The sequence below is a fragment of the Ostrea edulis genome, chromosome 1 (genome assembly GCF_947568905.1).
Source record: "Ostrea edulis chromosome 1, xbOstEdul1.1, whole genome shotgun sequence".
In the NCBI taxonomy this organism is placed as follows: domain Eukaryota; kingdom Metazoa; phylum Mollusca; class Bivalvia; order Ostreida; family Ostreidae; genus Ostrea; species Ostrea edulis.
Window position 1 is genome coordinate 32,281,793 of NC_079164.1, and position 26,349 is coordinate 32,308,141.

General features: G+C 35.5%; 1 protein-coding gene across 2 annotated transcripts in view; it reads left to right on the plus strand.

Annotated features, from left to right (window-relative positions):
• Positions 1–26,349, plus strand: part of LOC125660056 (uncharacterized) — a 49,342-nt gene that overhangs the window by 12,616 nt on the left and 10,377 nt on the right. The window lies entirely within an intron of this gene.

Below are 26,349 nucleotides of genomic sequence, written 5' to 3' on the forward strand. Positions count from 1 at the left end.
TCTTTGTTTGTAGTTGTTCTTGTTGTCTCACTGTTCTTTGATTGTAATTGTTCTTGTTGTCTCACTGTTCTTTGATTGTAATTGTTCTTGTTGTCTCACTGTTCTTTGTTTGTAGTTGTTCTTGTTGTCTCACTGTTCTTTGTAATTGTTCTTGTTGTCTCACTGTTCTTTGTAATTGTTCTTGTTGTCTCACTGTTCTTTGATTGTAATTGTTCTTGTTGTCTCACTGTTCTTTGATTGTAATTGTTCTTGTTGTCTCACTGTTCTTTGTAATTGTTCTTGTTGTCTCACTGTTCTTTGTTTGTAGTTGTTCTTGTTGTCTCACTGTTCTTTGTTTGTAATTGTTCTTGTTGTCTCACTGTTCTTTGTAATTGTTCTTGTTGTCTCACTGTTCTTTGATTGTAATTGTTCTTGTTGTCTCACTGTTCTTTGTTTGTAGTTGTTCTTGTTGTCTCACTGTTCTTTGTTTGTAGTTGTTCTTGTTGTCTCACTGTTCTTTGATTGTAATTGTTCTTGTTGTCTCACTGTTCTTTGTAATTGTTCTTGTTGTCTCACTGTTCTTTGTTTGTAGTTGTTCTTGTTGTCTCACTATTCTTTGATTGTAGTTGTTCTTGTTGTCTCACTGTTCTTTGTAATTGTTCTTGTTGTCTCACTGTTCTTTGTTTGTAGTTGTTCTTGTTGTCTCACTGTTCTTTGATTGTAATTGTTCTTGTTGTCTCACTGTTCTTTGTAATTGTTCTTGTTGTCTCACTGTTCTTTGTAATTGTTCTTGTTGTCTCACTGTTCTTTGATTGTAATTGTTCTTGTTGTCTCACTGTTCTTTGTTTGTAGTTGTTCTTGTTGTCTCACTGTTCTTTGTTTGTAGTTGTTCTTGTTGTCTCACTGTTCTTTGTTTGTAGTTGTTCTTGTTGTCTCACTGTTCTTTGATTGTAATTGTTCTTGTTGTCTCACTGTTCTTTGTTTGTAGTTGTTCTTGTTGTCTCACTGTTCTTTGTTTGTAATTGTTCTTGTTGTCTCACTGTTCTTTGTAATTGTTCTTGTTGTCTCACTGTTCTTTGATTGTAATTGTTCTTGTTGTCTCACTGTTCTTTGTTTGTAGTTGTTCTTGTTGTCTCACTATTCTTTGATTGTAGTTGTTCTTGTTGTCTCACTGTTCTTTGTAATTGTTCTTGTTGTCTCACTGTTCTTTGTTTGTAGTTGTTCTTGTTGTCTCACTGTTCTTTGATTGTAATTGTTCTTGTTGTCTCACTGTTCTTTGTAATTGTTCTTGTTGTCTCACTGTTCTTTGTAATTGTTCTTGTTGTCTCACTGTTCTTTGATTGTAGTTGTTCTTGTTGTCTCACTGTTCTTTGTTTGTAGTTGTTCTTGTTGTCTCACTGTTCTTTGTTTGTAATTGTTCTTGTTGTCTCACTGTTCTTTGATTGTAATTGTTCTTGTTGTCTCACTGTTCTTTGTTTGTAGTTGTTCTTGTTGTCTCACTGTTCTTTGTTTGTAATTGTTCTTGTTGTCTCACTGTTCTTTGTAGTTGTTCTTGTTGTCTCACTGTTCTTTGTTTGTAATTGTTCTTGTTGTCTCACTGTTCTTTGATTGTAATTGTTCTTGTTGTCTCACTGTTCTTTGATTGTAATTGTTCTTGTTGTCTCACTGTTCTTTGATTGTAATTGTTCTTGTTGTCTCACTGTTCTTTGTAATTGTTCTTGTTGTCTCACTGTTGTCTCACTGTTCTTTGATTGTAATTGTTCTTGTTGTCTCACTGTTCTTTGTTTGTAGTTGTTCTTGTTGTCTCACTGTTCTTTGATTGTAATTGTTCTTGTTGTCTCACTGTTCTTTGATTGTAATTGTTCTTGTTGTCTCACTGTTCTTTGTAATTGTTCTTGTTGTCTCACTGTTCTTTGATTGTAATTGTTCTTGTTGTCTCACTGTTCTTTGATTGTAATTGTTCTTGTTGTCTCACTGTTCTTTGATTGTAATTGTTCTTGTTGTCTCACTGTTCTTTGTTTGTAGTTGTTCTTGTTGTCTCACTGTTCTTTGTTTGTAATTGTTCTTGTTGTCTCACTGTTCTTTGTAATTGTTCTTGTTGTCTCACTGTTCTTTGATTGTAATTGTTCTTGTTGTCTCACTGTTCTTTGTTTGTAGTTGTTCTTGTTGTCTCACTATTCTTTGATTGTAGTTGTTCTTGTTGTCTCACTGTTCTTTGTAATTGTTCTTGTTGTCTCACTGTTCTTTGTTTGTAGTTGTTCTTGTTGTCTCACTGTTCTTTGATTGTAATTGTTCTTGTTGTCTCACTGTTCTTTGTAATTGTTCTTGTTGTCTCACTGTTCTTTGTAATTGTTCTTGTTGTCTCACTGTTCTTTGTAATTGTTCTTGTTGTCTCACTGTTCTTTGATTGTAATTGTTCTTGTTGTCTCACTGTTCTTTGTAATTGCTCTTGTTGTCTCACTGTTCTTTGTTTGTAGTTGTTCTTGTTGTCTCACTGTTCTTTGTTTGTAATTGTTCTTGTTGTCTCACTGTTCTTTGATTGTAATTGTTCTTGTTGTCTCACTGTTCTTTGTTTGTAGTTGTTCTTGTTGTCTCACTGTTCTTTGTTTGTAATTGTTCTTGTTGTCTCACTGTTCTTTGTAGTTGTTCTTGTTGTCTCACTGTTCTTTGTTTGTAATTGTTCTTGTTGTCTCACTGTTCTTTGATTGTAATTTTTCTTGTTGTCTCACTGTTCTTTGATTGTAATTGTTCTTGTTGTCTCACTGTTCTTTGATTGTAATTGTTCTTGTTGTCTCACTGTTCTTTGTAATTGTTCTTGTTGTCTCACTGTTGTCTCACTGTTCTTTGATTGTAATTGTTCTTGTTGTCTCACTGTTCTTTGTTTGTAGTTGTTCTTGTTGTCTCACTGTTCTTTGTAATTGTTCTTGTTGTCTCACTGTTCTTTGTTTGTAATTGTTCTTGTTGTCTCACTGTTCTTTGATTGTAATTGTTCTTGTTGTCTCACTGTTCTTTGATTGTAATTGTTCTTGTTGTCTCACTGTTCTTTGTAATTGTTCTTGTTGTCTCACTGTTCTTTGTTTGTAGTTGTTCTTGTTGTCTCACTGTTCTTTGTTTGTAGTTGTTCTTGTTGTCTCACTGTTCTTTGATTGTAATTGTTCTTGTTGTCTCACTATTCTTTGTTTGTAGTTGTTCTTGTTGTCTCACTGTTCTTTGATTGTAATTGTTCTTGTTGTCTCACTGTTCTTTGTTTGTAGTTGTTCTTGTTGTCTCACTGTTCTTTGTTTGTAATTGTTCTTGTTGTCTCACTGTTCTTTGATTGTAATTGTTCTTGTTGTCTCACTGTTCTTTGTAATTGTTCTTGTTGTCTCACTGTTCTTTGTTTGTAGTTGTTCTTGTTGTCTCACTGTTCTTTGATTGTAATTGTTCTTGTTGTCTCACTGTTCTTTGTAATTGTTCTTGTTGTCTCACTGTTCTTTGTTTGTAGTTGTTCTTGTTGTCTCACTGTTCTTTGTTTGTAGTTGTTCTTGTTGTCTCACTGTTCTTTGATTGTAATTGTTCTTGTTGTCTCACTATTCTTTGTTTGTAGTTGTTCTTGTTGTCTCACTGTTCTTTGATTGTAATTGTTCTTGTTGTCTCACTGTTCTTTGTTTGTAGTTGTTCTTGTTGTCTCACTGTTCTTTGTTTGTAATTGTTCTTGTTGTCTCACTGTTCTTTGATTGTAATTGTTCTTGTTGTCTCACTGTTCTTTGTAATTGTTCTTGTTGTCTCACTGTTCTTTGTTTGTAGTTGTTCTTGTTGTCTCACTGTTCTTTGATTGTAATTGTTCTTGTTGTCTCACTGTTCTTTGTTTGTAGTTGTTCTTGTTGTCTCACTGTTCTTTGATTGTAATTGTTCTTGTTGTCTCACTGTTCTTTGATTGTAATTGTTCTTGTTGTCTCACTGTTCTTTGTAATTGTTCTTGTTGTCTCACTGTTCTTTGTTTGTAGTTGTTCTTGTTGTCTCACTGTTCTTTGTTTGTAATTGTTCTTGTTGTCTCACTGTTCTTTGATTGTAATTGTTCTTGTTGTCTCACTGTTCTTTGTTTGTAGTTGTTCTTGTTGTCTCACTGTTCTTTGTTTGTAGTTGTTCTTGTTGTCTCACTGTTCTTTGATTGTAATTGTTCTTGTTGTCTCACTGTTCTTTGTTTGTAGTTGTTCTTGTTGTCTCACTGTTCTTTGATTGTAATTGTCCTTGTTGTCTCACTGTTCTTTGTAGTTGTTCTTGTTGTCTCACTGTTCTTTGATTGTCGTGACTGTTGTTCTTGTTTGTTTCTATGATCTTCGGCATCTTTAACAAGACTGTTTCTATGATTTTTAATTGTCGTTACTGTTCACGATGTTACAATATTATTTAATTGTCGTTAGTGTTCACGATGACAGTATTATTTGATTGTACTGTTCACGATGTTACAATATTATTTAATTGTCGTTAGTGTTCACGATGACAGTATTATTTGATTGTACTGTTCACGATGTTACAATATTATTTAATTGCCGTTAGTGTTCACGATGACAGTATTATTTAATTGTCGTTACTCTGTTCACGATGTTTCAGTACTATTTGATTGTCGTTACTGTTCACGATGTTTCAATATTATTTAATTGTCGTTACTGTTCATGGTTTTTTTTAATTTCTTTTGCTAATGTTTTTGTTGTTTTACTGTTGGTTGTTTATTGTTGCTGTTGTGATTATTGTATTTATTGTACTTTAATTTCTGTCGCTTTACTAGTTGTTCTTGTTGTTTCACTATTCCTCGTTTGTTGTTGTTCATGCTGATATACTGTTCTTTGACTTCAGTCTCTGATTTTCAGCCTTGTTGTTTTACTATTTGTTCTAGTTTAAATTGTATTTATCTGGATAAAAAAAAAACAAGAACATGATTAAATAGAGTACAAATCATTTGAATTATTGAGACTGGTTTTGTTGTTTCGCTGTACTTTGTGTATTGTTGCTGTTCTTGATTCATGTTGCTGGGTTTTTGTTTTTTGTTGTTGTTTTTTTTGTTTTTTGTTTTTTTGCGTACTTACTTCTTATGCCTGCTACCGCTCCTGACATCCTTAAGAGATCTCCAGGCGTCTCTATCTAGCTGGGCCTTCTGTATAATCTGTCTCCAGGTGTATTCCATTTTCTTGGTGTCGGCATCGAGGTCTTGGCGCCACGTGTTTCTCGGCTGGCATCTGTTTCTCTTTCCTCGGAGATTCCAGGTCAGCGCTTGTCTTGTGATATTTGACGCTGGAAGATGAAGATAACGAAGAGTAATCAATCTCATAACTCCTATAAGCAATTTGAAATAGAGAGTTAGTCAAACACGGATCCCTGGATATACCAGAGGTGGGATCAGGTGCCTAGAAGGAGTAATCATCCCCTGTCGACCTGTCACACCCGCCGTGAACCCTATATTTTGATCAGGTTAACGGCAGGGCCGTAAATTACATGGAGGCGGAGGAGGCAGCTGCCTCCTCCAACTTTTGAGCCAAAAAAAATTAAAATTTAAAGTTCATTAGAATTTATGTTGTTTCCAATAACTAAGAACATGATACCTCCCTTAAAAAGCATTCCAAATCTTTCTTTTAGAATGAGTTAGTCAAGTAACATCTTAGAAGGCCCTAGAATCAAGGATTTTGCACGAAACGTGTTCAGTGTGCACAAAATGTGCTCAGCGTCTGGGGGCCTGGGGGGCCCCCAGACCCCCGCCTAATTTCCTGCCTCCTCCAAATTGAAGGTTAATTTACGGCCCTGTAACGGAGCTATTTATAGTCAAAATCAGTGTGCCAAGAACGGCCTAACAATCGGTATGAAACACGTCAGACAGCATTTGACCCAATGATAGGTTGTATTGATAAATAAGATCGTTATAACGACCATAGAATTTGCGAAATGCTGACTTCAGTCGAGACTGTTGAAACCCCTGCGCTACCAACTTGTTTGTCAGTAGCTTGCCTCGATTTGAAACCTGACCATACGCAGAACAAGCTCTTGCGTATCGAATCACCATATATAAATGTCGACAGGGGATGCTTACTCCTCCTAGGCACCTGATCCTATCTCTGGTGTGTTCAGGGGTTCGTGTTTGCCCAATTACCTATTTTGTATTGCTTATAGGAGTTATGAGATTGATTACTGTTCGTTATCTTCACCTTTCATCCATACCATAGGTAGTGGTTGCTTCTTTGCCAAACACTCGGCATTTGGAAGTGAGAATCACGGGTCTTTCGGATATGACCTTAAATGCAGATATCCTGTGTTGCGACAGGTGTTGACCCCCACTGTTACGGCCCTGTGCGCTAATCATAAGTCTAAATCCGTGGTACTTCACCTACAGCTGGCGAAGTCTCAATATGAGTGAAAAATTCTTGAAGGGATGTTGACTAATGAAATCCTTCGTAACAAAAATAAACAATCCTCAGATATAATACAAATGTAAAATTTTACATTTGCAAATAAAAAATTATAAAATGCAAATGAAATACTAGTATCATATAATACTTTTGGAAAATGTAGAATACAAATGAAAAAATACATGATACAATGTCAAATGAAAAATTATATAATACAAATGGAAAATATGCATTGCAAATGGAAAATTATGCAATATGGATAGACACACAAATGAAAAATTATACAATACAAATGAAAAATATAGAATACAAATGGAAAATATACAATAAAAATGGAAAATTTTATAATACAAATGAAAATTTTAACAATATGAATGAAAAAAATATACAATGCAAATGAAAATTTTAGAATACAAATGAAAAAATATACAATACAAAAGGGATACATGTATATAGATTAAAAATTGAAAATTACACAATACAAATTGAAAAGATCAAATACTGCAACGTTTGACATGCCATACATTTTAGAGTGTAATTTTCCCCACAAACAGCTTTGTCACATCATTTACTAATGTATGTATCTACTACAGATCAGGCACGTGTGTGATGCCTTCTCACAGGTTGATCACTAACAGTCACTTAACTAACAGACACAGGGAATTCCCTGTCTGTTCACTAACAGTCACTTAACTAACAGGCACAGGGAATTCCCTGTCTGATCACTAACAGTCACTTAACTAACAGGCACAGGGAATTTCCTGTCTGTTCACTAACAGTCACTTAACTAACAGGCACAGGGAATTCCCTGTCTGTTCACTAACAGTCACTTAACTAACAGGCACAGGGAATTTCCTGTCTGTTCACTAACAGTCACTTAACTAACAGGCACAGGGAATTCCCTGTCTGTTCACTAACAGTCACTTAACTAAAAGACACATGAAATCTATAGTCTGTCCCAGTAATGGCATTGAAACTTGTAGTATATGACCGATTTTAATGTTGAAAGATAATGTAGTGTTTTCATAGAGTACACATAAAATGACACTGGTTTTCACTTCACCATTAAGTACCCTCATTTTATAGGCGTGTTGAGAATGTAAGAGATTGACAAACAGTTGTTTGAGGCGTGTAGAATGTCGGAGAAAAATAACCAGGGGGTCGAAGCGTGCTGATAATGTCAGAGGTTTGTTAAGGATGTCAGAGAATGTTGTCTGGTGTAAAAGCTTGTTAAGAATTTCAGAGAATGTTTTAGGTGTAAAAGCTTGTTAAGGATGTCAAAGAATGTTGTTAGGTGTAAAGGCTTGTTAAGGATTTCAGAAAATGTTGTCTGGTGTAAAAGCTTGTTAAGGATTCCAGAGAATGTTTTCAGATGTAAATGGATTATTAAGGATGTCAGAGAATGTTGTCAGGTATGGTTTGTTAAAGATGTCGGAGAATGTTGTCAGGTGTAAATGGTTTGTTAAGGATGTTGGAGAATGTTGTAAGGTGTAAATGATTTGTAATGATGTCAGAGAATATTGTCAGGTGTAAAGGGGTTGTCAAGGATGTCGGAGAATGTTGTCAGGTGTAAATGTCAGAGAATGTTGTTAAGTGTACGATGAACGATGAACGTTTTGCTGATTTTAATAATCAGATCATGGACGTATAGACGAAATAAAGCACGAGTAATTTCTGCATATTCAGTAAGGTGAACCTCAGTAACTGAATCTAGTTCTTTACCTGTAAGTTATGAATGAAGTGTTGTTTATCTGATTTTTTTTTCTGTCTCGTGTAATTAATTAGATTATTTTTGTAAATATATTTAGATACGTCATACGTTCAAACTTATATCTACCTGCCCTGTGTTTATATGATTAAAGAATAAATAGTTAAATGTCAGAATCATTTGTTGTGACTGAAAAGCTGACGTCTCACCGTCCTGGTTAGTCGCCTACTCTGACGTATTGAAGGCGATAATCCAATAATCTTTGCATGCCGCTGACTAAATCTCAGATAATTCTATCCTAATAATTATGTGCAAAACGTTATTAAATGTTCGTAACCGAGATTCCTCTTCAGGCTAGCAGCATTCAATATCATTGTACTGATATAAAATGGTGTCTTATTTATAATGGTAGACATGCGCAATGGCTGATGATGCAACTTTGGTAACTAAGGGAAATAAGATGAAACTGTGAACTCCACACCAGTTTTAAGTGGGATAGGACCTCGCTTTTGGAAATACTTTCTGCGAAGTCAGTGTAGAGTTGAATTTGACATATAAAAACGGGGATGAGATAAATTTCTAAATGCGTAATACGGTTTGTGTCGTGAAGCATGATTTGCGGAAGAGAAAGAAGGCTTTTGTACGACAGTAGTCCATCGCGTTTGATAACGGTTCGAGGTGGGAACGACTGAGCAACAGCCTCAAGGGCATCCTCCCGAAACTTAGCTTCCGCCAGACTCAACAGACTCTGGGAAAAATCCTGGAACCTTCCACTTGGAGGTCGCACCGGTCTCAACTCGTCTTCCGAGATGCTTGAATCCTCAGTCTCAACTCTTGTGTTGCGGATGTTCTGGATCGCCATTTCTGAGAAAAGCTGACGGATGACCAAAGTGTCGTGGTCGTTTCTGTACAAGCCGCATGTAAACATCACTAACTGGTTGTTCCGTGACTGTTTCATCAGGCGATGATCCTTGATGATACTTATCATCTCCTCTAGAACATAATCAGACAAATGTCTTGCTGCCAGAAAATCGTGCATTAGGCTACAAGTAAATACCCATTTGGACACCGGTGTGAGTTTAAAAAACGCACCCAATTTGAAGACAATCGCATTTTGAGTGTCGTTAAGTATACCCTCCTCTGTAAACACATATTCCTCGTCATTCAATGTTCTGAATGCAAATGTACTCAGTTGATCAATTGCCTTCACCACCTCCTCTGGGAATTCCAAACCAATTATGTCAAGTTTTTGTCTTTTGCAGAACTGCGTGGCCATCGCAAAACCGTATGCTTCCATAAGGGAAGTTAATCCTGAAATGTCGGCGATTTTGGCGTTTTTCGAGGACTGGTATATAGCGAAGATCAGTAAACAGCAAATTGGTTTGGTGATATATGGTCTGAATTGCCAATTTTCATCCGTTACGGTATCAAACAGTCTCTGATGATTCTCTGGATTGAATTTGTAGTGATACAGATATGTTTTCATGCATCTGCTAACACTGTTTAAACTATATCCTAACGAAAACAGTCGAGAATCTGGAACGAATCCTGGTGATGAAACGATCTCAGGATTCATCATGACAATGATACTAGCTTGACGTAGACGAGTACCTGTAAGTATTTCTTCTAAATCTCTCTGGTTCATTTTACCATCGTAACCATCCAAAATCATTAGTACTTCGCCTGAGTTTGCCTCTAGCATGGAAAAAAACTCCGATGAATTCAGTTTGAAATCACCAGGCAAGAGATTTCGATGTACCTCCTCCTGAAAATCCCCGTTTACCTTCTTCAGATCGACATGGAGAAGAACTGCGTATTTGTTTTTAAAGTAGCTTCTCTGTGTTGCCCACATATATGACACCATATGACTAAGAATGGTTTTACCACTTCCACTTGGTCCCTCAAGAAGAATTCGTTTACCTTTACCCATCGAAGTCACAGGTGGAAGAAAGTCACTCAAGTGCAGTCGTTTTCTGCAAAAGTCAATTTGTGAACATTTTCATTTCTTGTTTACATTTCTTATTTCATTAAACCTTTATATAACTGATATGTGGACTGTCATTCTATACCTACCCATCTGAATCCATGATGTCAAGAGGTGTGTACATATCGCGAATGTTGCATGTAACACCATCGTTCCATGGGAATGGCGAACACTTGCTGTAGTTGTTCTTGTAGAAGTTGGTCAGCGCAGTTGTTGCAACACCCACTACGTCTAAAAAGGGGAATAATTTGAACAACCATTAAAGCATAATACAATGACCAGTCTATGGTAACACAGTTATGAAAAATAGAGAAAAATGATGATGATGATGATGATGACGATGATGATGATGATGATAGCACGCATGTTTTGTTATTACAATTAAAGCTCTTACCAACTGTCTCACGAATCCCGTGTTTGTACGTTTCTTTGCGTATCTGCACCACAGTTTCGTGAATTTTCTTGTACTTAAATTTGATGGAATCAGTCAAAGCCTTGAATGCGTAGGAGAGTTTCGAATGCAATATCTTGTCAAGGAGGAGCTGCATCCTTTCGTATCTTTTGTTGAGGGCAAATATTTCCTGTCTATCGCTAAATTTAATGACTTGATTTTGTTGCAGACGATCGATGATGTCTTCTGCTTGGATGTTGTCCACAAAGAGTTTGTATGTCTTCATTAGGACTGCCTTGTCCTCCGGGGGAATACCTATATTTGTACATGAAACGAATCGAAAACTACAGAAATGAAAATAACGTTTGTTTTACCAGAAATATGTATGACCATTTGCATTAAAAATTTGATGTCTTGTTCTTAGAAATCATACCTTCATGTTCTGTGTTATTCTTGCGTTTTGTCTTCCCTTTCGAGTTTCTTGAGCCGGAGGATTTGGGGGTAAAGACCAAGCGTTTGTGATTGGAGCTCCAGTTTTCCTGCACTTTGTTAATATAGTGAGTCTGCATTTCGGCATCAAGAACCTCGTTTTCGATGCGATGTAGTCTCACTCTGATAGGAGGCCCGCCAAGTCGGAGTAATACCTCCCTGATCTGTTTCCAGATTGAAGTATATTCCTCAATAGAAATGGTTTCTGAAAAGACATTATATACAGATCTATATAGATCTATTAAGGACAAAATACAATGGAATTCTAAATATTATTATAATTCTATTGTAAATGTTCTTTTGAATATTGATTTATAATTGCTCACTCATTTCAGCAACATGCTGGAACATAAGTTGCAATCGCACAATATCAGCACTAAGGCTGCTATCTGCAGAGAGTGGAGCAGCTGACCATCCGTTCGGGTATGGAGGGCAAAGGTGACAGATAGTCTGCAGCAGAGTCACGAGTGTTCGACTGTCATACTGCTGCGAGGTCGTGTGTTTCTTCTTGGTCGGATAAAGAAGTTTCCATTGTTTATCGTCCAGGACGCCTTGCTCGTGAAGCCGTTGGAGAACAGTGCGAATGTGAGGCTGAGATAGGTGATCCTTTAAGTTCAGAGGTGGGTGAATACTGTCGAAGACCGATCGTAGGGAATGAGTGCCAACGTCATTCAACATCCAGCAGACGCGAGACAGATTTTCCTTGTCTTTGTCTGGGTTAAGCAATTTGGCTGCCCAACCCTGATCCATGTTTGCCCTGCAAAGACACAATAGATAAAGCTTTTTTAACGCGTTCGATCTCCAACAGACAGTACCGTCTGCGAATATTGCCCCGTATAATCAGACATGCATAGATGTACAGAGTTTTATACCACAATAGGCCAATGCTATGTCTGTTCCTTCTACGCGACTTGTCTAATAAGTCTATTGATTTAAAGTGTGACATATCAGATCAAAAGCGATATAAGTATGTTTTCTACATATTTACTTCAACATTATCTTCTAGCAGGAGTTAAATATCTGATAATGATCAACACTACGTCAACACTACTCAAAACAAGCTACAAATTTGTTACTATGCTTTGAAACAGAGAGAGAGAGAGAGAGAGAGAGAGAGAGAGAGAGAGAGAGAGAGAGAGAGAGAGGTTTGAGCTATTTCAAATTTGATAAAATCAAGCATAATTTTTCATTTTGATACACACTACAAATAGCCTCTTTGAATTTTGAAACACAATGTACTTACAGTTTTACATGAACGTTATAAAACCCGAATCATTTCATGAGAAAGAAAATGATAAAACACTTTGAGTTCTTCTTCCAATGTAAATCTCTAAATGTTATGCATTATTCAAAATGAGAGAAGACGGGTCCGTTCTGATTTTACCCCGTGAATCGATCACAGCCAAATCAAATATACGACAGCAAGCGTGTATATAGTTACCAACGCTCTATTTAAACAGTTCTTTAAACCCCCAATACGCTGTATACATTCGTTCTGTAGAATCTATCTCACAAACGTCCCAGCGACATTCAATAAAGCGCGGAAGGCATAATTACAAACGAAAATATTTTATTACCTTTAAATATTGTACCTTGGCGTTGTATGTAGGTGTAAAGGTTTTGATATGAGTATGGCAAATAAAAAAAAGTTTTCCAATTGTAGTTTTAATCAATCACACCTGCTTCGCAGCAATGCAACAAACTCTCGTTGATTACAAAATTAATTTCGCAAAGCAGTCCCATTGTTGATATGGCAAGTTGGAGAATATTTCTAGGGTACAAATATCGATCGAATTTGTAATTGCATCTTAATCAATAAACAAGTGACCCAGAATGGAATTTATGGATGTTTGTGAAGCGATCTGACACAGCATTCTATAATTTCCATTCAAATGAAACTTGCCCGACAACACAATGCTGAACACACGGTTTACATTTTAATAATTAAAACCAACTTAGAAATTACACCCTTCGTTAGATCCCCTCTTCATCACTAACATTTACACCCCATTACGCATTATATGCTTGTATTCGGTATCGAAGCAGTTTCAAAAATAACAACTTCAGAGCCCGTCCTTAGGATTTCTATGGCAGATTCTGCCATATTTTTATGGCAGAATCCGCCATGGGCCCCCTGGAGGCCTTCAGGTATGGGGTATGGTATTAGTATGGGTATATATCATTAGGGGACCTTCGTCCGACCTCGGAGGGGGGGTTTCGATTTTCTCCCCCCACCCCCACCCCGGGGGTAGGGCTTTTTAGTTAAAATATAGCCATTTTCAGCCCCCTGAAAAAGATACTAGTTATTATCATTTTTCAACCCAATTTGGTATATGGGGTGACTTGGAGGTAGGCTACCGGACCATGGTCTTGGTTTTTGGAAATTTCCTTACCCGGAGCGGAAATGATCCGGACAAAATCGGAAAAAACTCATGGCGGATTCTGCCATAGGCCCCGTGGAGGCCTTTAACGAGGGTAGTAGGTATTATTATGGGTGTATATCATAAGGGCATCTTAGTCCCACCTCGGAGAGGGGGTTTCCAATTATATGCCCCCACCCCTATCCGGAGGAGAGTCCGGGAAATCCGGAAACCGAGGAAAATATCACTTATTCATTCAGAAAAAGCTTCATAATTATCCGATCAGAAATAGGATTAGATATTCGTGTTTGTCTCGTTAAGACGAAGAAAATGATATAAAGAACTTTGAGATAGGACGATAAATAAAAAAAATATATGCGATGACATATATTTGGCCACGCCCACGGAAAAACTTAAAAATGCACAGTTTTTCGGATGTGAAATCTTTATTTATTACTCGATCTTAAAGTATCTTATACCATCTTATTCGTCTCAATGAGACGAAGAGAATGATATCAACTTCATTTGGCTAGGTCTATGTATAAGAAAACCACAGCCCCAAAACTTGTATTTTTCACGCGTCGAAAAAACTCTAAGTCCAAAATCACAAGTTTTTGGGAGGTAAAATCTTTATTTATCACCCTAACAATTATTGGATTACATATTCTTTCTCGTCTCGTTAAGACGAAGAAAATGACATAAGATATCATGGGATAGGACCATTAATATAGATTTTGTCCCCGAAAAACCATGTATTTCCTATATAATTCATTGCATATGGTAAAATCTGCCATGAAAATTTTTTTTCTTTATTTATTGGAGTACATCAAAGTTCTTTATATCAATTTGTTCGTCTCAAAAAAGGCCCAAATAACATGCAATCAGTTTTGGGGTATCTTGAAAAATATTAATTTTAGGTGGCCATAATTGATTTTGGACTCTAGCGTCCGAAAATCACAAGTTTTTGGGAGGTAAAATCTTTATTTATTACTCGATCATAAAGTATCTTATACCATCTTATTCGTCTCAATGAGACGAAGAGAATGATGTCAACTTCATTTGGCTAGGTCTATGTATAAGAAAACCACAGCCCCAAAACTTGTATTTTTCACGCGTCGAAAAAACTCTAAGTCCAAAATCACAAGTTTTTGGGAGGTAAAATCTTTATTTATTACTCGATCATAAAGTATCTTATACCATCTTATTCGTCTCAATGAGACGAAGAGAATGATGTCAACTTCATTTGGCTAGGTCTATGTATAAGAAAACCACAGCCCCAAAACTTGTATTTTTCACGCGTCGAAAATACTCTAAGTCCAAAATCACAAGTTTTTGGGAGGTAAAATCTTTATTTATCACCCTAACAATTATTGGATTACATATTCTTTCTCGTCTCGTTAAGACGAAGAAAATGACATAAGATATCATGGGATAGGACCATTAATATAGATTTTGTCCCCGAAAAACCATGTATTTCCTATATAATTCATTGCATATGGTAAAATCTGCCATGAAAATTTTTTTTCTTTATTTATTGGAGTACATCAAAGTTCTTTATATCAATTTGTTCGTCTCAAAAAAGGCCCAAATAATATGCAATCAGTTTTGGGGTATCTTGAAAAATATTAATTTTAGGTGGCCATAATTGATTTTGGACTCTAGCGTCCGAAAATCACAAGTTTTTGGGAGGTAAAATCTTTATTTATTACTCGATCATAAAGTATCTTATACCATCTTATTCGTCTCAATGAGACGAAGAGAATGATGTCAACTTCATTTGGCTAGGTCTATGTATAAGAAAACCACAGCCCCAAAACTTGTATTTTTCACGCGTCGAAAATACTCTAAGTCCAAAATCACAAGTTTTTGGGAGGTAAAATCTTTATTTATCACCCTAACAATTATTGGATTACATATTCTTTCTCGTCTCGTTAAGACGAAGAAAATGACATAAGATATCATGGGATAGGACCATTAATATAGATTTTGTCCCCGAAAAACCATGTATTTCCTATATAATTCATTGCATATGGTAAAATCTGCCATGAAATTTTTTTTTCTTTATTTATAGGAGTACATCAAAGTTTTTTATATCAATTTGTTCGTCTCACAAAAGGCCCAAATAATATGCAATCAGTTTTGGGTTATCTTGAAAAATATTAATTTTAGGTGGCCATAATTGATTTTGGACTTTAGCCTCCGGAATGCACATATAGCTCAAATAGGAACTTCTTTATATCACTAAGTCTCCTGATAAAGATAGTTTTTCTCCCAATAACTTGTCCTCTGCACCAGTACGCTGGTGTGGGGGACTTTTTTTTTCTCCCAAAAACTTGTCCTCTGCACCAGTACGCTGGTGTGGGGGACTTTTTTTTATCACTCGCTGAAAAATGACTAAGTCCAAATTGTAAAAGGTTTAGGGCATAACATTTTCATTATCCACCCTACATTTATTTTAATTACATATTCTTTCTCGTCTTTTTAAGACGAAAAAAATGATATAAAGCACAATGTCATAGCTCAAGTAATAAAAATTTTGCCACCTGAAATACTTGACATTCCTGTTGTGATTATGTCCCTTTTAGGAGGGTAAATAAGAAAGACCTATTCATGTCCTAAAACTTTATTATTCAGGATATTTAAAAGATCTTTACATCATTTTTTTCGTCTTGGGGAGACGAGAAGGAATATATAATCATATTTTATGTAACATGAATAATAAAAATTTTGACCCCAAATAACCTGATTTGGGACTTAGACTTTTTCCGACGAATGACTGAAAATGCTTTTGGGGGCTCATAATTTTATTTATCAAGCTAGAAATAAGAGCTTGGTATCACCTGGTTCGCCTCATTGAGACGAAGAAAATGATATAAGAAACATTAAGGTGTGATAATAAATAAGGAAATGAGCCCCAAAAAGCATTTTTTATCACTCGCTGTAAAATGACTAAGTCCAAATTGTAAAAGGTTTAGGGCATAAAATTTTCATTTTTCATCCTACATTTATTTTAATTACATATTCTTTCTCGTCTTTTTAAGACGAAAACGATGATATAAAGCACACTCATATAACTTAAGAAATGAAAAGTTGACCCCCAAATATCTATGCATATACTTTGACATTAACAGGTGAAATAAGAAATATCCTATTAAAGTAAAAAAACCTCTATTTTTCAAGTAATGTAATAGATCTTTATACTATCTTTTTCGGCTTGAAAAGACGAGAATGAACATGTAATCAGATCTGCTGTAGCTTGAATATTGAAAATTCTACTCTTGAAAACTTGATTTTGGACTTAGACTTTTTTCGGCAATTAACTTAAAATGCTTTTTGGGACTCATCATCTTATTGATCAAGCTAGAAATATGAACTTGATATAACCTGTTTCGCCTCATTGAGAGGGAAAAAATGATCTAAGAAACATTAAGATGGGATAATAAATAAGGAAATGAGCCCCCAAAAGCATTTTTTATCACTCGCTGTAAAATGACTAAGTCCAAATTGAAAAAGGTTTAGGGCATAAAATTTTCATTATCCACCCTACATTTATTTTAATTACATATTCTTTCTCGTCTTTTCGAGACGAAGAGAATGATATCAAACTCAATATCATAGCTCAATAAATGAAAATATGACTTCCAATAATCTATTAATTTCCTTATAAGAGTATTAGGCTTATGCCTCATAAGGAAATTAGTAGATTTTTGAAAGCCAAATTTTCATTGATTGAGCTATGACATTGAGCTTTATACCATTTTCTTCGTCTCAATGAGGCGAAAAAGAATATGCCATCAAATATTTTTTCCGACCAAAGGGTACCCCCAAACCTAGGCACGGGCCATAACCCTAGCTCTGCGAGATTTAAAATTAGGGTTAGCCCTCAGTCCTGTATTTGTCATCCAAAAAATATTTTGTTACCATAGTCTTTCTCGGCTTTTTGAGACGAAAAGAAATATATAATCATATTTTATGTAACATGAATAATAAAGATTTTGACCCCAGATAACCTGATTTGGGACTTAGACTTTTTCAGACAAATGACTGAAAATGCTTTTGGGGGCTCATCATTATATTTATCAAGCTAGAAATATGAACTTGATATAACCTGATTCGCCTCATTGAGACGAAAAAAATGAGATAAGAAACATTAAGGTGTGATAATAAATAAGGAAATGAGCCCCCAAAAGCATTTTTTATCACTCGCTGTAAAATGACTAAGTCCAAATTGTAAAAGGTTTAGGGCATAAAATTTTCATTTTTCATCCTACATTTATTTTAATTACATGTTCTTTCTCGTCTTTTTGAGACGAAGAAAATGATATAAAGCACAATGTCATAGCTCAAGTAATAAGATTTTTACTCCCTGAAATGCTTGACATTCCTATTGAGATCATGTCCCTTTTAGGAGGGTAAATAACAAAGACATATTCATGTCCTAAAACTTTATTATTCAGGATATTTAAAAGATCTTTACATCATTGTTTTCGTCTTGAGGAGACGAGAAGGAATATATAATCATATTTTATGTAACATGAATAATAAATATTTTGACCCCAGATAACCTGATTTGGGACTTAGACTTTTTCCGACGAATGACTGAAAATGCTTTTGGGGGCTCATAATTTTATTTATCAAGCTAGAAATAAGAACTTGGTATCACCTGGTTCGCCTCATTGAGACGAAAAAAATGAGATAAGAAACATTAAGGTGTGATAATAAATAAGGAAATGAGCCCCCAAAAGCATTTTTTATCACTCGCTGTAAAATGACTAAGTCCAAATTGTAAAAGGTTTAGGGCATAAAATTTTCATTTTTCATCCTACATTCATTTTAATTACATGTTCTTTCTCGTCTTTTTGAGACGAAGAAAATGATATAAAGCACAATGTCATAGCTCAAGTAATAAGATTTTTACTCCCTGAAATGCTTGACATTCCTATTGAGATCATGTCCCTTTTAGGAGGGTAAATAACAAAGACATATTCATGTCCTAAAACTTTATTATTCAGGATATTTAAAAGATCTTTACATCATTGTTTTCGTCTTGAGGAGACGAGAAGGAATATATAATCATATTTTATGTAACATGAATAATAAAAATTTTGACCCCAGATAACCTGATTTGGGACTTAGACTTTTTCCGACGAATGACTGAAAATGCTTTTGGGGGCTCATAATTTTATTTATCAAGCTAGAAATAAGAACTTGGTATCACCTGGTTCGCCTCATTGAGACGAAAAAAATGAGATAAGAAACATTAAGGTGTGATAATAAATAAGGAAATGAGCCCCCAAAAGCATTTTTTATCACTCGCTGTAAAATGACTAAGTCCAAATTGTAAAAGGTTTAGGGCATAAAATTTTCATTTTTCATCCTACATTCATTTTAATTACATGTTCTTTCTCGTCTTTTTGAGACGAAGAAAATGATATAAAGCACAATGTCATAGCTCAAGTAATAAGATTTTTACTCCCTGAAATGCTTGACATTCCTATTGAGATCATGTCCCTTTTAGGAGGGTAAATAACAAAGACATATTCATGTCCTAAAACTTTATTATTCAGGATATTTAAAAGATCTTTACATCATTGTTTTCGTCTTGAGGAGACGAGAAGGAATATATAATCATATTTTATGTAACATGAATAATAAAAATTTTGACCCCAGATAACCTGATTTGGGACTTAGACTTTTTCCGACGAATGACTGAAAATGCTTTTGGGGGCTCATAATTTTATTTATCAAGCTAGAAATAAGAACTTGGTATCACCTGGTTCGCCTCATTGAGACGAAAAAAATGAGATAAGAAACATTAAGGTGTGATAATAAATAAGGAAATGAGCCCCCAAAAGCATTTTTTATCACTCGCTGTAAAATGACTAAGTCCAAATTGTAAAAGGTTTAGGGCATAAAATTTTCATTTTTCATCCTACATTTATTTTAATTACATGTTCTTTCTCGTCTTTTTGAGACGAAGAAAATGATATAAAGCACAATGTCATAGCTCAAGTAATAAGATTTTTACTCCCTGAAATGCTTGACATTCCTATTGAGATCATGTCCCTTTTAGGAGGGTAAATAACAAAGACATATTCATGTCCTAAAACTTTATTATTCAGGATATTTAAAAGATCTTTACATCATTGTTTTCGTCTTGAGGAGACGAGAAGGAATATATAATCATATTTTATGTAACATGAATAATAAAAATTTTGACCCCAGATAACCTGATTTGGGACTTAGACTTTTTCCGACGAATGACTGAAAATGCTTTTGGGGGCTCATAATTTTATTTATCAAGCTAGAAATAAGAACTTGGTATCACCTGGTTCGCCTCATTGAGACGAAAAAAATGAGATAAGAAACATTAAGGTGTGATAATAAATAAGGAAATGAGCCCCCAAAAGCATTTTTTATCACTCGCTGTAAAATGACTAAGTCCAAATTGTAAAAGGTTTAGGGCATAAAATTTTCATTTTTCATCCTACATTCATTTTAATTACATGTTCTTTCTCGTCTTTTTGAGACGAAGAAAATGATATAAAGCACAATGTCATAGCTCAAGTAATAAGATTTTTACTCCCTGAAATGCTTGACATTCCTATTGAGATCATGTCCCTTTTAGGAGGGTAAATAACAAAGACATATTCATGTCCTAAAACTTTATTATTCAGGATATTTAAAAGATCTTTACATCATTGTTTTCGTCTTGAGGAGACGAGAAGGAATATATAATCATATTTTATGTAACATGAATAATAAAAATTTTGACCCCAGATAACCTGATTTGGGACTTAGACTTTTTCCGACGAATGACTGAAAATGCTTTTGGGGGCTCATAATTTTATTTATCAAGCTAGAAATAAGAACTTGGTATCACCTGGTTCGCCTCATTGAGACGAAAAAAATGAGATAAGAAACATTAAGGTGTGATAATAAATAAGGAAATGAGCCCCCAAAAGCATTTTTTATCACTCGCTGTAAAATGACTAAGTCCAAATTGTAAAAGGTTTAGGGCATAAAATTTTCATTTTTCATCCTACATTTATTTTAATTACATGTTCTTTCTCGTCTTTTTGAGACGAAGAAAATGATATAAAGCACAATGTCATAGCTCAAGTAATAAGATTTTTACTCCCTGAAATGCTTGACATTCCTATTGAGATCATGTCCCTTTTAGGAGGGTAAATAACAAAGACATATTCATGTCCTAAAACTTTATTATTCAGGATATTTAAAAGATCTTTACATCATTGTTTTCGTCTTGAGGAGACGAGAAGGAATATATAATCATATTTTATGTAACATGAATAATAAAAATTTTGACCCCAGATAACCTGATTTGGGACTTAGACTTTTTCAGACAAATGACTGAAAATGCTTTTGGGGGCTCATAATTTTATTTATCAAGCTAGAAATAAGAACTTGGTATCACCTGGTTCGCCTCATTGAGACGAAAAAAATGAGATAAGAAACATTAAGGTGTGATAATAAATAAGGAAATGAGCCCCCAAAAGCATTTTTTATCACTCGCTGTAAAATGACTAAGTCCAAATTGTAAAAGGTTTAGGGCATAAAATTTTCATTTTTCATCCTACATTCATTTTAATTACATGTTCTTTCTCGTCTTTTTGAGACGAAGAAAATGATATAAAGCACAATGTCATAGCTCAAGTAATAAGATTTTTACTCCCTGAAATGCTTGACATTCCTATTGAGATCATGTCCCTTTTAGGAGGGTAAATAACAAAGACATATTCATGTCCTAAAACTTTATTATTCAGGATATTTAAAAGATCTTTACATCATTGTTTTCGTCTTGAGGAGACGAGAAGGAATATATAATCATATTTTATGTAACATGAATAATAAAAATTTTGACCCCAGATAACCTGATTTGGGACTTAGACTTTTTCCGACGAATGACTGAAAATGCTTTTGGGGGCTCATAATTTTATTTATCAAGCTAGAAATAAGAACTTGGTATCACCTGGTTCGCCTCATTGAGACGAAAAAAATGAGATAAGAAACATTAAGGTGTGATAATAAATAAGGAAATGAGCCCCCAAAAGCATTTTTTATCACTCGCTGTAAAATGACTAAGTCCAAATTGTAAAAGGTTTAGGGCATAAAATTTTCATTTTTCATCCTACATTTATTTTAATTACATGTTCTTTCTCGTCTTTTTGAGACGAAGAAAATGATATAAAGCACAATGTCATAGCTCAAGTAATAAAAATTTTGCCACCTGAAATACTTGACATTCCTATTGAGATTATGTCCCTTTTAGGAGGGTAAATAAGAAAAACATATTCATGTCCTAAAACTTTATTATTCAGGATATTTAAAAGATCTTTACATCATTTTTTTCGTCTTGAAGAGACGAGAAAGAATATATAATCATATTTTATGTAACATGAATAATAGAAATGTTGACCCCATATAACCTGATTTGGGACTTAGACTTTTTCCGACGAATGACTGAAAATGCTTTTGGGGGCTCATCATTATATTTATCAAGCTAGAAATAAGACCCTGATATCACCTGATTCGCCTCATTGAGACGAAAACAATGATATAAGAAACATTAAGGTGTGACAATAAATAAGGAAATCAGCCCCAAAAAGCATTTTTTATCACTCGCTGTAAAATGACTAAGTCCAAATTGTAAAAGGTTTGAGGCATAAAATTTTCATTATCCACCCTACATATTTTTTAATTACATATTCTTTCTCGTCTCAATGAGACAAAGAAAATGATGTAAAGCACACTGTTGTAGGTCGAGTATAAATGACATGAAGCCCCTGAAGGGACTAATTTCTACTTGACAAAAAGTCTAAGTCCAATTCCTAAAGTTTTCAGTCAATAACTTTTTTATTTTTGGAGCCACTAAAATTCTAATTACATATTCTTTCTCGTCTCGTCGAGACGAACAATTTAATGTATAGATATCTGGGTTTTGGATTGGGAAACCTGGAGTCGGCCTCAACTATGGCAGAATCTGCCATGAAAAAAAAACCGACTCCAGGTTTCCGACACATGTTGAGAGCTGGAACTTTTATTTATAAAGCTATGAATTTGATATTGATATCATTTTTCTCGTCTTCTCACGTGTAATAAAATGATATAAAGAACTTTAACATACCTTAATAAATAAAAAATTCGATTTTTGACAGGAGGATATTCTGCTAGGAACGATAAAAATGACTACTTATTTGCCTGTGAAATTCTTATTTATTGTTCAATTTCCTTGTGTTTGATATCATTGTCTTCGTCTCGTTGAGACGAGAAAAATGGTGTAAGAAACAATGCTGTAGTGTGTATAATAAGACAATCACCCCCTATAAGGATTGCATTTTACTCGTCGACAAAAAGTCTAAGTCCAATTCCTAAAGTTTTCAGTCAATAACTTTTTTATTTTTTGAGCCACCAAAATTCTGATTACATATTCTTTCTCGTCTCGTCGAGACAAACAATTTAATGTATAGATATCTGGGTTTTGGATTGGGAAACCTGGAGTCGGCCTCAACTATGGCAGAATCTGCCATGGAAAAAAAACCGACTCCAGGTTTCCGACACATGTTGAGAGCTGGAACTTTTATTTATAAAGCTATGAATTTGATATTGATATCATTTTTCTCGTCTTCTCACGTGTAATAAAATGATATAAAGAACTTTAACATACTTTAATAAATAAAAAATTCGATTTTTGACAGGAGGATATTCTGCTAGGAACGATAAAAATGACTACCTATTTGCCTGTGAAATTCTTATTTATTGTTCAATTTCCTTGTGTTTGATACCATTGTCTTCGTCTCTTTCAGACGAGAAAAATGGTGTAAGAAACAATGCTGTAGTGTGTATAATAAGACAATCACCCCCTATAAGGATTGCATTTTACTCGTCGACAAAAAGTCTAAGTCCAATTCCTAAAGTTTTCAGTCAATAACTTTTTTATTTTTTGAGCCACCAAAATTCTGATTACATATTCTTTCTCGTCTCGTCGAGACAAACAATTTAATGTATAGATATCTGGGTTTTGGATTGGGAAACCTGGAGTCGGCCTCAACTATGGCAGAATCTGCCATGAAAAAAAAACCGACTCCAGGTTTCCGACACATGTTGAGAGCTGGAACTTTTATTTATAAAGCTATGAATTTGATATTGATATCATTTTTCTCGTCTTCTCACGTGTAATAAAATGATATAAAGAACTTTAACATACTTTAATAAATAAAAAATTCGATTTTTGACAGGAGGATATTCTGCTAGGAACGATAAAAATGACTACCTATTTGCCTGTGAAATTCTTATTTATTGTTCAATTTCCTTGTGTTTGATACCATTGTCTTCGTCTCTTTCAGACGAGAAAAATGGTGTAAGAAACAATGCTGTAGTGTGTATAATAAGACAATCACCCCCTATAAGGATTGCATTTTACTCGTCGACAAAAAGTCTAAGTCCAATTCCTAAAGTTTTCAGTCAATAACTTTTTTATTTTTTGAGCCACCAAAATTCTGATTACATATTCTTTCTCGTCTCGTCGAGACAAACAATTTAATGTATAGATATCTGGGTTTTGGATTGGGAAACCTGGAGTCGGCCTCAACTATGGCAGAATCTACCATGAAAAAAAAAACCGACTCCAGGTTTCCGACACATGTTGAGAGCTGGAACTTTTATTTTTAAAGCTATAATTATGATATTGATATCATTTTTCTCGTCTTCTCACGTGGAATAAAATGATATAAAGAACTTAAACATACCTTGATAAATAAAAAATTCGATTTTTCAGTGGGGATAGTCTACCCCTCTCAATAAAAAGATGAATAGAAATATGTGAAGCTATATATTATTCTAGCTATTTAATCTAAAAAGTATTTCGTACTGTTTTCCATGATATAAAAGAGGACATGTGCTTTAGAATAAAAGTTTACCACTGGATTACCTGGCACGTGCCTGCATGAGGTGGATTTACCTGGAATACACAAGGGCGCGTGCCTCAGAATAAACAACGCTACCTGTAAATTACCTGGCACGTGCCAAGATCGTCCCGCTCGTGCCTAGATGAGGAAACACTTTTTACAGTATCATTAATATACCAATTCAATCGAATATAGAATTAAATTTTTGTTAATAATACAAATACACCTACAATACGAAAAACGCAGTAGACCACTGAGAGATCAGCGCTCCCCTCGACGGCCGCCCTGCTCCTCGGCAGATGATGTCTGATTTTGCTGCTGCCGAGAAAGCGAGCTGTCCTCCACGGTCGCCCCCCTCCTCGCCTCGGCAGATGATGTTTCTCTGATTTTGCTGCTGCCGAGAAAGCGAACTGTCCTCAACGGTCGCTCCCCTCCTCGCCTCGGCAAATGATGTCTCTGATTTTGCTGCTGCCGAGAAAACGAGCTGTCCTCGATGGCCGCTCCGCTCCTCCCTATGACCCTAAAGAGGCAGCCAAAAAACCAACCAAATATGCTACCCTGCTTAGAATTTAATGCTCTTTACAACCAAAATATCAGCATTGCTCTATCTAGATCCGTATAGGCACCCCGACGCGAATGCGCCCCACCCCCCGCAGCCCAGGAAGCGAATTTCGGTATTTTCGGTAGATATGGCAAATTGGACGGTCATTTCTTCCTCGGAGAGTTAGATCATCGAATTTAATTTATTTTTCCCACATAGATACATTCTTTATGAATCTTTTGGTGCATAGAACATGTCTTTAACTACCGCGGTAGTCCCCGTAGAGCTAAAATATGGAGGGCTACCCCTTCTGCTCTGTTTAGAGTCTCTATAGAGACGCACTCTCTCTGGCCCCGTAAGGGCTGTAAAAAACAACCCAATATGCTACCCTGCTTAGAATTTAATGCTCTTTCTAATAAAAATATCAGCAGTGCTTTATCTAGCTCCGTATAGGCACCCCGGAGCGAATGCGGGACCCCCGCGGACCTGGAAAGCATTTTCCGTATTTTCGGTAGATGCGGCAAATTGGACGGTGATTTCTTCCTCGTAGAGTTAATTAATCGACTTAAATTTATTTTTCCCAAATAGATACATTCTTAATAATTCTTTTGGTGGGTAGAACATGTCTATACCTACCTATGTAGTCCCCGTAGAGCTAAAATACAGAGGCCTACCCCTTTTATATGGAAATCCGCCTTGGAGTCTTCATAGAGTCGCCCTTTCTATGGCCCTAAAGGGGCTTCAAAAAAACAATCGAACATGGTACCCTGCTTAGAATTTAATGCCCTTTCTAACAAAAATATCAGCAGTGCTCTATCTAGCTCCGTATAGGCACCCCGGAGCGAATGCGGGACCCCCGCGGACCTGGAAAGCATTTTCCGTATTTTCAGTAGATGCGGCAAATTGGACGGCCATTTCTTCGTCGGAGGGTTATTTGATCGACTTTAATTTATTTTTCCCAAATAGATACAATCTTTAGAAATCTTTTGGTAGGTAGAACATGTCCCTATCTACCCGAGTAGTCCGCGTAGAGCTAAAATACAGAGGCCTACCCCTTTCATATGGAAATCCCCTTTGGAGTCTTTATAGAGCCGTCCTCTCTGTGGCCCTAAAGGGGCTGAAAAAGACAATCAAACATAGTACCCTGCTTAGAATTTAATGCTCTTTCTAACAAAAATATCGGCGTGGCTCTATCTAGCTCCGTATAGGCACCTCGAGGCGAATGCAGGACCCCTGCGGCCCACAACGCGAATTTCGCTATTTTCAGCAAATGCGGCAAATTGGACGGCTTTTTCTTCCTCGTAGAGTTAATTAATCGACTTCAATTTTTTTTTCCCAAATAGATATATTCTTTATGATTCTTTTGGTGGGTATAACATGACCGTACCTACCTATGTAGTCCCCGTAGAGCTAAAATACCGAGGGCTACCCCATTCATACGGAAATCCGCTTTAGAGTCTTTATAGAGCCGCTCTCTCTGTGGCCCTGAAGGGGCTGAAAAACACAATCGAACATGGTACCCAGCTTAGAATTTAATGTTCTTTCTAACAAAAATATCGGCATGGCTCTATCTAGCTCCGTATAGGCACCTC